Source organism: Engystomops pustulosus, chromosome 2 (assembly GCF_040894005.1).
Source record: "Engystomops pustulosus chromosome 2, aEngPut4.maternal, whole genome shotgun sequence".
In the NCBI taxonomy this organism is placed as follows: Eukaryota; Metazoa; Chordata; class Amphibia; order Anura; family Leptodactylidae; genus Engystomops; species Engystomops pustulosus.
In genome coordinates, this window is record NC_092412.1 from 77,218,282 (window position 1) to 77,233,951 (window position 15,670).

The window sequence follows — 15,670 nt, forward strand, 5'->3', positions numbered from 1 at the left end:
ATTGGTGCATAATGAAAGGTTTCTTAGCTTAGAAAGTCATGCAGTTAGAACCGAGTTATGAAATGGAGAGCCTGGTGACAAGAAGCCATAGTTCAAGTAGGTCTATTGGAATAAATTTGACAGTAGCATAAGTTTGTGCAGGGAGGATTAGATAAGAATCCATTGGGCTCCAGTCATTCCAGGTTACTGTTAGCAGTGACAAGTGGCTTACCAACCTAACCCTCTGAAAGTGTGAAGGGCATTGCTTGCTGGGTAAGGATCCTTTCACACAAATAGTTTTTACAGTCTTGTATTTCTTTTTTGTATGTACTGGTTTGACCTGTTGAGCAGACATGATAACTCAGTCTATAGTGTAAGTAAATGGAGAGAACCACCCAATTTCTATAATTATAATACTTATTTATATAGAGCCATCATATTCTGTAGCACTTCTGCTTACATATGGGCTACAAAATAATACCAGCCTCAGCTCAATTTTGCACATTTCTTCTAGAAAAAAGAGATCAGGAGAATCGGCAAATGTCTGAAGAAAGCAGTGAAGCATAAAGCTGGAGTTGGAACACCTTAAGCTGATTAACCCTGGGTCCCAAAAAGGTAATAGAACATACAACAAAGATAAATGTGGACTTTAACTTGTCCCCATCCATCCCCTGATGAAAGACATCAGTGGGTGCGGGTCCTGAGTTTGCAGCAACATCTTTCAATGTGTATGGAATATGATACTATCTGTCAAGAGGTTGTTAGGCACAATAATGCAATGTTCACAATTGGGGAGGGGGATTTATAAAACAGTTCCACATCCTACACCTGTATATTATGTAAACCCTGCCTCTCCACCACTACGGATATATTAGCAGACTCCAGTGCAGGTTATAGCTATTGTGCATTGTGCATGGGACAGAAAGGCCAGGGCTAGCTCACTCCACCACCAAACACAGTCCCCTTCATGCCCCTTCATGGAACTTCATACCCTCTTAGTCTGAAGGTGGGGAAATAAGGTGGGGGGGGGGATTGCCATGTCCAATGTGTCATACAAAGCTATGATTGTACATGACCACAGGTAAACATTACATTGAGAGTTACACGAAAGGTGCATAATAGGCTGTGGATGCCATAACATGGATGTATACAACTGTATATTGTATACAATATAGCCTGCAATTCAGCTATGTACATCACATATGAATCTAAAGGGTAAAATGAGATGCCCCCAATGTATAAAATGCATAAATTATAGCTAAATAATGATAAAAATGTTAACAAGAAACTGGGAATTATAATGTAAAGTGATGGCTTTTCATTATATTATATTACTAAATACAGTGCATCTTTATCTGATGGCCATGCTTTTAGCAAAAGATTACAAGCCATTTATATTTTTAAAATGTTGTTATATTATTAATCAAATATTCAGTATACTCCCTGTACTGATTTGTAAACACAAGAAAGATGGCCTTAATATAAAACAGTAGACTGATGTTGATATTAAGTTTGTTGCTAGCTAGACAAGATCTGTATGAAAAATTACTACCGAGTAAATCGCGGAGAGTCCTTAATTCAGAAACTGTTGAGATGTACATAAAAAAGAAGTGCTCTTCTGTGAATAGCTCTATTCCCTTCTGCCTTATTATTAAGCAACAAATCACAAGAAACTTTTTATTTTCAATATATTTAAAGAAAATATGTTCACACTATTGAAATATGCGAGACGCTCTTTATCTGAATTCTATTAAATCATTACAAGGAATATCCCAATGTGCTTATTCTCTCTTTGTGTCTGCCACTTAGTATATTAAATGTATAATGTTTGTGTGCTTATATCAATTTACTTTTGCTTTCTAACATAATTACCATGTTCTGCTTACTTATATTTTCACTCAGGTAGATTCACCTCTCATACTATTTGCTCCTTGATGTATTTTATATGGTTTTCTGTCAATTTGCTGCATATCACTAGTTGGTTTCCTCTTCCTGACTTATTATCCTATTATATAGTAGACCTGTATTTTTTCGTATCTGGATGCATGTCCAATAGATCCAGGTACCTGTATGTATTTTAATATACTGTAACTTGTTTATCTGTTTATGCTCTGTATTCCCTCTTTGGTTGTCAATATATCCTATTTTCTATCTTATTGTGTACATGTCTCAGAGGTGTTCCTATAATGAGGCAACCTGAGACAACCAGGTCAGACAGACAGGTTTAAAGTGATGCCAAAATGAAGGATCTTTTCTCGTGGTTGCTAGGTATAATAATGCTCTGATCAGGCTGGGCTTACCTTGCTCTATTTAGCAAACAGCCCATGACTATGGTTTGTTAAACCTTTTGACATACAATGTAACATTTGTGCTGAAGCTGCTAACATGGATTTCAATTAATCTATTGCCTGAAATGAACTTCTACTTGTCAAAAAATACGTCTTCTAGGGTAATGATAGAGACTGCTTAAACTTGACACCAGTGACAGTGATCTATAGAGCTATTGCAGGCAGGAAGAATGATAACATTGTCATTTGGATTTTTCTTTCTATGGGAGTTGTTTAGGAAAAAACAGGTTACGTGTCTTTCCTGCATTCAATTATAGAAAAGTTACTACCATCAATTTAGTATCAGATTATTGTTTCAGATAGAACAGAAACCAAGTTGACTCTAAAAGAATTTGCATTAAATGGGTTGAACTGTAAGTATTGGAAAATATTGCTTTATGAAATGTATAACAATTTGCATATGATCTGTGTTATATATTAATCTGGGAGTATTTTTTTCACTGCATAACTACTGTTGGAAAAAAAATTGCCAAAATGTCCTGGCTTTTAAAGTGGAAATCACCTGCCACCCGTCAGGATTTTAACCCCTTGCATTGGTTGTTCCAAGATACTTCTAGCCCATCTGCTGTACCTGTGGGCTAAGAAAGACAGCTTTTTCCATAGAAAGTTGCCTGAGAAAATGCTTCTGCATTGCTGTATCTGTGATCCTATTGTGACCCATTTGCTACGCCTATGCCAGTCACTGCCGATGCCAAATCAGTCTGTTGAAACAGTGGGTCCATGGGAAAATCAGCTGACGGCCATTTTAATGTGAACGCCAAAAGTTCACAAAGCAAAGATTGCAGGACATATTTCTACATCCACCAACTATGTTCCAGTGGTTACACACCTTTACCTACAGTAATATTGGAGTATTTTGTTTAAGTGATCAGGCGGCCTATGGTTAAAGTACAGTTAATCCGATTAAAAAAAAAAAAACAGTACAAATCAACCCCCTTTTCCCAGAACACAAATCATAATAAATATAAGCCGGTTGGGTATCGCCATGTCACAAAAGCCCCTCTCTATCAAAATATAAAATAGTTATTCCTTGCAGACACACCGTAATAGAAAATAACACCCAAATGTCCCAACTGACACTTTTTTTTGCCATTTCTGCACACATTTAACACAACACATTTCGATTTCGGGGTCGGGTTTGATACATGGACATATTGCCAGATTGGCCAATACTGCAAATGGATGACCCTTGCGACTAGCCATTGCCAAGTGGATACAAAAAGCCGAACCCAAACTTAAACTACCATATAAACAAGAAACTAGTGTCCATTCTTAACATGTGGATGCCACAATATTGTGAGCTATGGGGAGGAAAAAATAAGCTGATAAAGTGTAGTATGAATGGTCTATAAAATATATTTAAGCAACATATTTAAGTAATTTTATTCAATTGCAATATAATAAAATTGAGAGAGCATACACTAAAATATAAATGAATGGCTTTATCTTATCGTGATCTTATTTGCTGCACTTTCATTTAAACTTTGAACTTTGTTACTCATGAAATGCATCTGCAAATGTCAGTATGCTATATACTGGTCTCCGAGGACAATGTTTTACTTAAACATAGCTTGAGCAATTCAGCCTCTGCTTTCTTCTTCAACTCCCCAAGAAACAATCTACTGCCCTAATAAAAAAGATACAGAACTATTATTTCTTTTCATTCTACTTGGCTTAAAAAAAATGAAGAAAAAGAATCAGAAAAGTTGCTATTAACAAATCGCTAGAATATGTTGTATAGTTGTAAACTCATTTTTAAAACACGCGTAACTGTGCTCTACAATGTCTCAACAGCAAATACATTTCTTGTTTTTATACTCGGTGTAATCAGTTAAAGTTGTCAGCATTCTCACTTCAGTTTCTTATCTGTATCTTATGATAAATTGCACTATAAATCTGTGTCACCGGGTATTTAGCAGGTATAGATAACATTGGGGTCTATTTAGTTGTGTTTATGCTGCATGAATATTGTCATTAAAAGATTTAGACAAAACAGTAAAATAAATCCAAATTAGCAAAGATTAAATCTTAGATTTAACTAAATTTATATTTCAATAGCAAATGCCAAAACAATACTGCTGACAATCATTAAAAACAAATATGTGTTTACAGATCACCAAAATCAATTGCTAATTAACTTCACCAGACAGGAATGGATTTCTGTTTAGTGCTGTGTTTACACACTTCCTTTCTTTGACATTCAAAAGCCGAATGTGTGCTATCATCATTGCCCTTCTGTCTTTGCTCTGGAACATTCTTTTTTTCAGATCAACGTTAAAGTGTTTTGTAAAACAGCCAATTAATTCTAATTATTAATATTGATGAGAGCAATCACCCCATCAATGAGAGAAAAAGTTGCAGACAAAATAACAGAAATGTAGATAATGTTCAACTCCTCTGAAGTTGACTCAAAGGACAAGCGCTGATATAATACGAATGTGAAGCACAGAAAGAAAACAAGGTAAAAATTAAAGGATGGATCGCAAGTGAGCGTTTAAACTGTGAAAAAGAGTATGCAAACACATCCCTAGTGCTTGTTGTCTACCTGAAGCCTACCTCTACTATACGGCCTGTGTTTGACATGGGCCCGAACTGGGGCCAAAACATCACAACTTTCACTAATTGTCTGGTGTTTACATTTTTAGTGTAATGGAGTGAGAACCTTAATATAACAACACCCACAATTATTCAAAGTGCGACTATACACCCTGAAAATTACTGTGGTGGCACCGTTACTATATTGCCTACTGTGGGGGAATTGTTGCTATTTTGATAACATAACTATATTGTAAACCTGTTTCTGGTAACATATCTAATGTATACAGCAACATTGGTTCTGGTAAAGTTTTTATGAAGTTTTTGTGATCCTGGAAACTTATTTTTGTAGGAAGCCTGGTTGCAGTGCTTTATTACATAATGGGGCTCATTTACTAAGGGTCCGTGGAGCGCATTTTCATCGGGTTTCCCATCGATTTCTGTTTTGGGGATTGTGTCGCACACGATAGGATTTTGGCGCATCGGCGCAGGCTTGCATGCCACAGAAATCGGGGGGTGGGCCGGAGAAGGGGAACTCCGGCGGACCTCGGTGGGGAAGCGGCGGATGCTGGAACTCGGGCGCACAATCCAGCGGATGCTGGAACTCGGGCGCACAATCTTCATGGATTGCGCCGGACTCATCCTCGTCGGACCGTCTGAATTGGGGATCGTGACTAGACCAGGAAAGTAAATTTGCCTCAATATGTTTAGTTATGTTCTAGCTTATATATAACAAGTTTTGTTATGTTTGTATTTTTTAAAGACTCAAGTCAGAGCTTGTTTTAGACATATAAATGTGGTGTAGTGGCATGATAGTAAGTAGTGTAAGTGGGGAAGGGGGCTCACAAAATTTTCCAGTCAGTGGCCCCAAATTACCTAGTGGCGGCCATGCCCACACCCAAAAATAACTTTCAGATTTGGGTTTGTCCGGACTCAGCTGGACTCAGCTGAACCTGAACAGGTCTGCTCATCCTTAAACATTGGAGTTATGGAAACTGAAAAATGCCATTGTCTAATTCATATATTCAGACCGTATACAGAAAAACCGTCTCTAATATATTCTATTAATTTTGCTTTTAAAACAAGAATATCTATTTTAGCTATATAGACATATTGGGGGATATTTATCATATACTGGCGCTCGTACCCTGTCACTTCATCTTTACAGCGTGATACATCAAGAGGCTTCCGTCTGGGAGCTATGCAGCATTTATTCTATGCCAGGCAGGGCCTGGTGTAGAAATAAACACAGCCGGCGACTTTTCACATATGAAAAGTCGCCAGCAGCAGCAGGGACAGTAACACTCCGCATCGGCCCACTCCCGGCCAGCTGCGCACTCCGCTCAGCCGGCTGCGACGCGCCTTTAAACCCCCCCCCCCCCCCACTGGCGTGAAGGTGGCGGAGAGGATTTTTTTAATCTTACTCACAAACAGTACAATGGTTTGCTGGAATAGTGGAATGATTAAAGGGGTCATTTAGTTTTATCAAATGTTATTGTTTGTATAATGAAAAGTTATACAATTTCCAGTATAATTTATATATCAGTTCTAGATTTCTGATTGCTATTATTCTAGAGGAAGATTCAATGTTTTCTATGAATGAATAGAAATCTTTCCATGGTCATGTGATGTCCAATAGGTGCACAGCTCATTACAGAGCTGTGTGACATTGCATGATGATGGACACATTTCTATTCACTGTAAGCAAGCAAGGAAACTTTTGACTTAATAAAATGTCTAAAAGCAAAACAAAGTTCTAAAAGGCATGGTTTGGTGTGGATGAACTTGACTAGGACCTCAAACGGAACCCTAATGAACCTTATGGGAGGATCATTACAGTTATTGTGAGTGTCACACTCCCTATTCTCAGGGCTGGTGAGAGACAAAGGTAAGGGTTGTTATCTTAGTGCTTCTCAGATGTTACCTGCTTTCCTCGTCAGCAGCTGCCAGGTAAAAGAAAAACCCTCTTATCCTAGGGCCAGCTAGCAGTTTCCAGATAGTTGGTTCACTCATAGGGCTGCAGCACCTATCTCACAGGTCCATAACTTGTCAAGACAAACAGACAGCACTACTGTAAGTGTGTTTGTAAAAGCAAGTACATTTTGATGGACTGCTTTCTGACAGTATCTTTCAAGTGAGCAAGGCAAAAGCCCTTGAAATAAAAGGAATTGATGTCAGCTTTATGTATGCACTACAGAAAAGGAGCCATTGAAAAACACCCATGGTAAAACCAATACCACAATCTCAATTAATTTAGGTAGCTGCCATTAGTCATTTAGTTGTAGACTAGACTGTGGTAAGTCAGTTAATAGATGTTTTCATTCATTGTAAAAACAATATTAGCAGAACATGCATAAATTTTCCCAAATTTACTAGTTAATTAGTTACAGATCAATATAGGATAGTCCAAACAGAGTTTGACTCTTTCCATTGACCCCTCATGATAGAAAGATTAGAGATGTGAATGAGCGGTGCTGTTTTAAGGACTGGGTGATGAGTACAGCTGCCTGTGGTCCTGGGATGATTGGGGTTGCTGAGGAGGTGCATAGCAGAGAAATGATTCACTGCTTCTCGCTCCATAGACTTGTTGGTGCATAGTTTTGAGTGGCTGTCTGACCTTGCTGTAGTCGTGCAGAGCACCTCCTTCTTAATAGTCAGGCCTCTCCTGTTAGTGGAAATGTCTACCCCTGCTTTCTGGACCTATCCAGCAGAGATAGTAGAAAAAGAGGGAGAAGAGGACATAGGAAGTAGAAAGCTGTGAGAGTTCCTGTCTGTGTTGTGTCCTCCCCATCTGTGATAGTTGCATGCATACTCTTGATCCCTCCCAGGCTGCCCTGATGATAATGGCGAATACAACTGGGCATAGGTTAATGTGTCTGAATTAATAATGTGTGTGTATATACATATGTACTCTAAATGTATATATGCCTAATGTAAGGGTCAATCATGTGCTCTCACCCAGAAGGGGGTTTTATACTCCCCCTGGTCAGGTGGAAGCACCTCTCCAATCCCACTCCAGCTAACAATACAGCCACATCATCTACAATTACATAATAATCAGATTCCAGAACCTTCCTAGAGAGATGATCAATGTCCCTAACAGCTTGTGACCTGATGAGGGCACTATTTGCAATTACCAGCCTGGCTATGCATTGGCAGGGGTGTTGCACAATTTATAAAGTTATATGCAGTATTTTAAATATGCATAAAATTTCACTTACATGACTGACTTATTTCTGGCATCCATTTAATATGTATAAATAAAATGGAAGCCTATGCCAATTGCCTCATGCCTTTCATATACCGTTGATGTTCATAGAAATGACTGCCAGTCAACATGTTCACAGTGCAGTAATGCCACAAGCCATGGCAGTATATGGTACGATTAATCAGACGACCTAGGGTTAAAGTACCCTATGGTGTCTGAAAAATAGTAAAAATAAATAAATAAAAATTAATTAATAAAAAAAAAAAATTCAAATCACCTCCCTTTCCCTAGATAAATGTAAATAAACAAATAAATAGATAAACAGTAAAAATATGAAACATTTTAGGTATTGACTTGTCCCAAAATATCCGATCTATAAAAATATAATAACAGTTATTCCCGGCGTTTAACCCTGAATATAGCACCCAAAATTCCAAAATGGTAGCAATGTAGCAAATTATGGGAAAGAAAACGTAATCTCATCTCACAAAAGATGACATGTCACACAGCTCCATGCACCAAAGTATGAAAAAATTATTAGCGCCAGAAGATGGCAAAATTAAGATTTTTTTTGCACAGGAGGTTTAAAATGTAATTAAACACAATAAAATCCTTACAAATGTATTATCCCTGTTATTGTTCCAATAAAAGAAGAAAGGAGAAGAAAGGAGACATGTCATTTAGGGTACACAGTGAACGCCGTACATAAAAAACCCCACAAGAAAATGGTGCAAATGCCTACTTTCCAGTACACAGCATAAAATATTAAATTCAGCCATTGTGAACTGTAATTTGTTTTGCAGAAAATAAGCCCTCACACACCACTTTAAATGTAAAAATAAAAAAGGTGGGAAGTGAAATATGGAAAGGCAAAAACGAAAAAGGCCAATGCAATATACACTCACCGGCCACTTTATTAGGTACACCATGCTAGTAACAGGTTGGACCCCCTTTTGCCTTCAGAACTGCCTCAATTCTTTGTGGCATAGATTCAACAAGGTGCTGGAAGCATTCCTCAGAGATTTTGGTCCATATTGACATGATGGCATCACACAGTTGCCGCAGATTTGTTGGCTGCACATCCATGATGCAAATCTCCTGTTCCACCACATCCCAAAGATGCTCTATTGGATTGAGATCTGGTGACTGTGGAGGCCATTTGAGTACAGTGAACTCATTGTCATGTTCAAGAAACCAGTCTGAGATGATTCCAGCTTTATGACATGGCGCATTATCCTGCTGAAAGTAGCCATCAGATGTTGGGTACATTGTGGTCATAAAGGGATGGACATGGTCAGCAACAATACTCAGGTAGGCTGTGGCGTTGCAACAATGCTCAATTGGTACCAAGGGGCCCAAAGAGTGCCAAGAAAATATTCCTCACACCATGACACCCCCACCACCAGCCTGAACCGTTGATACAAGGCAGGATGGATCCATGCTTTCATGTTGTTGACACCAAATTCTGACCCTACCATCCGAATGTCACAGCAGAAATCGAGACTCATCAGACCAGGCAAAATTTTTCCAATCTTCTACTGTCCAATTTCGATGAGCTTGTGCAAATTGTAGCCTCAGTTTCCTGTTCTTAGCTGAAAGGAGTGGCACCCGGTGTGGTCTTCTGCTGCTGTAGCCCATCTGCCTCAAAGTTTGACATACTGTGCATTCAGAGATGCTCTTCTGCCTACCTTGGTTGTAACGGGTGGCGATATGAGTCACTGTTGCCTTTCTATCAGCTCGAACCAGTCTGCCCATTCTCCTCTGACCTCTGGCATCAACAAGGCATTTCCGCCCACAGAACTGCCGCTCACTTGATGTTTTTTTTCGGACCATTCTCCGTAAACCCTAGAGATGGTTATGCGTGAAAATCCCAGTAGATCAGCAGTTTCTGAAATACTCAGACCAGCCCTTCTGGCACCAACAACCATGCCACGTTCAAAGGCACTCAAATCACCTTTCTTCCCCATACTGATGCTCGGTTTGAACTGCAGGAGATTGTCTTGACCATGTCTACATGCCTAAATGCACTGAGTTTCCGCCATGTGATTGGCTGATTAGAAATTAAGTGTTAACGAGCAGTTGGACAGGTGTACCTAATAAAGTGGCCGGTGAGTGTATATATCTATATATAGATATATAAATAGTGCTTGAAAAAGGCTCTCTTCCGCCGAAACGTCGCTATTGTTATATGTGATGGAATAAAAGGACCACTTTAAACTTTTTTGACCACAAACGGAGTGCTGCACGTTTTCTTCATATCCCTATTTGGAGGACTTAAGGCCCAGTCCTGTGTTGCCTGCATCCACCTGTTTAAGACGTCTTGTGTGCTGCTTGTATTTTCCTATCGTAAATCTATATATAGATATATAAATTGCATCCCGAAAATAACCCTTTAATGACCAGGGCCTTTTTTGTTTTATATACACCAGTAAACAAGATAAACATATTATATAATATATTATATACATATTATATTTTAAGAATGGTAAAAGACCATAGTAACAAAAAGCTGTGCAGAAGCTTGTTCTTATTTGCATTCTATTTTCAGCTCGTGCATGCGTTTTTTTCCATAGGTCAAAATCGCAGGATGCTCTGCTTTTGCATTTCATGCAGGTTTTTCATGCCCCATTCAAGTCTATGGAGATGCATCAAAAATGCATTGCACTTGCGGACATTGCGATTGCAATGTATTTTAAATGGATGGGTTGCTAGGCAATGTGAAAAAAGGAAGGAAGTGGCATGTGGGTACCATTTAAAGAATCACGTAATTTGAAATCTGCGCATGAAAAACACAAAAATGCTAACGTAAAAAACTGACCAAAAACGTCAGTTTTTCACGCATCAACGTGATCTGCAATACAAGTGTGAAAGAGGCCTTATGCTTCACCATATTTATCAAAGTGCTATTACTGTCTAGTATAACTTTGCATTTCCTGTTGGTTGACTTTCTTCATTCCTAAAAAGGTGCCAAAACTATGATGCATTTGCTAAATTTTAGGTGCACAGCCTTTACCTGTAAAGCCACACCTATTGTCAGAGGTCATGCCCATTTATGTTATGCTAGTAAGGGTGGTTTCACACTTGCCGAATTCAGTCTGTGAACCACGGACAGTGCACTATCCTGCTTCACAACCCAAAGTCTCACTCTGCAAATATGAAACAATCCTACAAAAATGTTTTAAACTGAATTGTGTGGTAGTCAGATTGATATATCTGACCCTATGTTTCTATAAGACAAAAAGGGGCTTCATTTGGGGATTCTGTATTTGCTGGAATAGAGCAGAGTAGTTTTACATTTTTCATGGAGCTAGTTATGGACTTATATTGCAATTTTATTTTTGGGATTCTGATAGCAAAATAAGTCCTGAATAAGGTTGTATGCATGAAGGCTTTCTTCCTTTTGTAGCATTGATCCTGGGAAAAAATCCCATATTTATGGAATCCAAAGTAACCTAAATGGGAGCAAATAAATGCTATGTAAAGTGGCTTAACTGTGAGATACAGGGTCCCATAGTGAACTTCTGAACAGGGCCCCATAAAAAATATACATACAGTGTATACACACCATATACATAGACATACAGTATATTCACATCACAAATACACACATAAATGAAATACCCCAGATGCCGGGGGCCCCCTGACAATGTGGAACCCATAGCAGCTGCTATGGCTGCTACCACTGTAGTTACGCCCCTGGCTATACATATATGGCGTGAACCATGTATATGATCCCTCACATTATCTGTAGAGGCTATTTTATCTATAGTCAATATGAGTCAATATTCTATAATAGAAGATAATATAGAGAACATAGATTTTGCACATAGTCCATAAGCATCTGATCAAATATTAATTATATATCAAATCTGAATGTAATGAAAACAAAAGAAACTGATCTTTAAGGTTATTTTAAAATTTATACATAAAATTAAAATCATTTTACTTGATTAAAAAAAATATATTTAAAATAAATGGTGGAAAGATAGACTATATACACATATACATTTTTTTATTGTTAAAACTCTACTTGGTGCCCAAAGCCTTAAGACTACAAACATTTCAGATTTAAGCATGAAAATGTCAGGGAAATTTGTATTCTTTTTATTCCTATGGAGATAAAAGGTTACTTGTTCTTGCAAAGATTCGTCCTTGCCATAAGGAGGTACTTTAAATTTGTTAAGAGGAAAAAATTCACCCATTTTCGGACATTAATTATTCAGAATATTTGCATATGCATATTTTAAAAGTGCCCAAAAGCACTGAATATTAAACGCACCTTCTAATTAGCTATATAAAATATAGCAATTTCCCATGAAGGATTGCACAAATTAAGTGTGCTGGAAAAATAAGCCTATGAGCATGCATACAGCTATTTAAGCCATTTACCAATTGCCAATATTTTCATAAAATAATCATATATTATACTTCAGTCTAGTAGACTCTATCCAAGTTTTCTAATTATGATTTACTCATGGACAAATATAGTGTTGCTATGCAAGCCCATTATAGATAGTCTGTTACTATGTATCTGAGCTGCATATTGGATGATATTCAAACATATCACAACAACATTTTGAGACTAAAATCTGCATTTAAAGTGTCTGATGCTTCAGATTTATCAAACTGTTATCGACTAATATAACTTTGTATTTCCTTTTGGTTGACTTTCTTCATTGCTAAAAAGGTGCCAAAACTTTGGTGCGTTTGCTAAATTCTAGGCACATACCTGTTATTGTGGTTTGCAGAGGAATGTAGAGGCCCTGTCCTGGCTTGTCAATACTACAGGTTTTTTTAGGTGAATGGTATGAGCATAGTAATAATGATGACATGACTCATGCTGCATTTACATCACTCATCCCTTTCTATGAGTTTGCAATGACTTTTGTTGTGTCCACACATGATATATTATGGAATTGTAGATTTAAAGAGGACCTGTCACCCAATTTATCGGCACTAGGAGCTGCTTACTAAAGTAAGCAGCTGCTAGTGCTTGAACAAACGCCGCAGTGTTAGAGTGATAGCGTTACTGGAAACCTACGGTAACGCTATCAAACACTGCGGCGGGGTACAATGTAATCATCGGACTGGGGCGGTCCAGGAAAGAGACAGCACCTCGGACCGCCCCGTCATGAATACATAGGACAGCTTTGTGATGTTTTACACTGGACCCCGCTGCAGTGTTTGATAGCATTAGCGGAGGTTTCCGGTAACGCTATCACTCTAACACTGCGGCGTTTGATCAAGCACTAGGAGCTGCTTACTTTAGTAAGCAGCTCCTAGTGCCGAAAATTTAGGTGACAGTTCCTCTTTAAGTAATCATAGCACAGAATACCCTGTCAAAGATTGATACTTATGTATGGAAACTAGTTTAGCCATGGAAATCTTACCCAGTGTTTAAAAACATAGCTATGTTATAGCTTTGTATAACTATGTTTGATTGTATATGTAAATTTATCTTATTTAAGACGTAAATCCAAAGTTACCTGGTCAAACACAGTTTTAGCACAGCTGGAGAGAACCTTTGATGAAAATTCCAACAATATCTGGCTGCTGCTGGCTTCATCCTAGCCTGAGATCCAGTCTGATATATCTATCAGGCCTTCTTGTAATAATCTTCCCCTGAAATAGCTAGGCACTACTGAGGCCAGAGCAGCTCACACACATATATACGTATGCACTGTTACACGATAGACCTATTATCTAATACAGCCTTATTACCGCTTTATACACTACCTGCTAAGATAAATTTATCAGACAGGCTGCTCAGCTGATGCCATCACTCTCCCCTATTTTCAAAGTTATAGAGAAAGATAAGAAAGAAGCTTTTGGCATGCAGGTGGACGAGGAGGATGTGTTGACCCTGCTTCCTTCTCTTTACTTACCCAACTGTAGCCTTGTAAATGTAATGAATGTATAGTGCAACTTACCCAACTGTAGCCTTGTAAATGTAATGAATGTATAGTGCAAAAATGTTAGTTTTCAGCTTTTGCAGTTTAGAAAAAACTTTATAAACTTTACAGTTACACTTTAACTTTGATAATATCTTTTTTAAAAAAGATGCAATTGAGAAGTGTTATAATGTTTTCTGTTTCAAGGAGCAGTTGCACCTGTTTTGCTGTGTGAAAGGGGGCATTGTGCTGCCTGAAAATTGTTGGGTGAGTGGTTGAGGAAGGTTCTGATGCACATTTGCATTCACTTTTACATGTTACTGTATGAGAGGTCCAACTCCCTTCAATTGCCTCTGTCAAAGCTGCCAGTGGTAGTAAAAAGCTAGTGGCACCCATGAAGAGTGAACAGGTGCCTGTAAATATGGGGTTTGGTGATTTTCAAAAAAAATTGAAAAATTACACCATCAATTCTTAGCCCTATTACATCCTAGAGAAATGAGAGGATGTATAAAAAACCATGCCAACATAAAGCAAACAAATCAAATGTGATTTATGAAGTTGTTTGGGTGTTATAACTATCTGCCTGGAAAAAAAATGGAACTTTGAAAATTTGCCTAGGATATTATCCAAATTTTCCACTGATTTGAAGTACAAGGTGTGATGAGAAAACAATCTCAAAATTACTCGGATATGTTAAATAGAGATGAGCGAGCACTAAAATGCTCGGGTGCTCGTTATTCGAGACAAACTTTTCCAGCCCCATTGAGCCCCATTGAAGTCAATGGGAGACCCGAGCATTTTTCAAAGGGACCATGGTTCAGGAATAAAATGTGTTATTTAATTGAAAAAGAATGTCTTCTGATAAGTTAGCAGATGTATGCAAACATCTGCAATCTATTCTTCACTGTTCCGCGCGTATATTATCTCCCGACAAGTTAACAGATGTGAAGAACAGTGAAGAATAGAATAAAAACAGTGAGCACAGGATCATTTAAGTGAAAAACGCAGTGAAAAACACAGTGAAGAATAGATTACAGATGTTCGGCACATCTGCTTACTTGTCGGGGTGATACGCTGTCCCGGGATCCGCTCCTCTTCTTCCACTGAAGTCTCCCCGTGCTGCCCGATGTCTCCCCGTGCTGCCCGATGTCTCCCCCGCGCTGCCCGATGTCTCCCCCGCGCTGCCCGATGTCTCCCCCGCGCTGCCCGATGTCTCCCCCGTGCTGCCCGATGTCTCCCCGCGCTGCCCGATGTCTCCCCCGTGCCGGCCGATGTCTCCCCGTGCTGCCCGATGTCTCCCCCGTGCTGCCCGATGTCTCCCCCGTGCTGCCCGATGTCTCCCCCGTGCTGCCCGATGTCTCCCCGTGCTGCCCGATGTCTCCCCCGTGCTGCCCGATGTCTCCCCGCTGAAGGATGTCTCCACCGTGCTGCCCGATGTCTCCCCATGCTGCTTGATGTCTCCCTGCTGCTTGATGTCTCCCTGCTGCCGTTCCGCGCGTATCTTCTGACAAGTAAGCAGATGTGCCGAACATCTGTAATCTATTCTTCACTGTGTTCTTCACTGTCTTTTTCACTTAAATGATCCTGTGTTCACTGTGTTCACTGTTTTTATTCTATTCTTCATTGTTCTTCACTGTGTTTTTTTAATTAAATGCTCGATCTCGAGCAGGGGAAATACTCGTCCGAGCAACGAGCCGTTTCGAGTACCT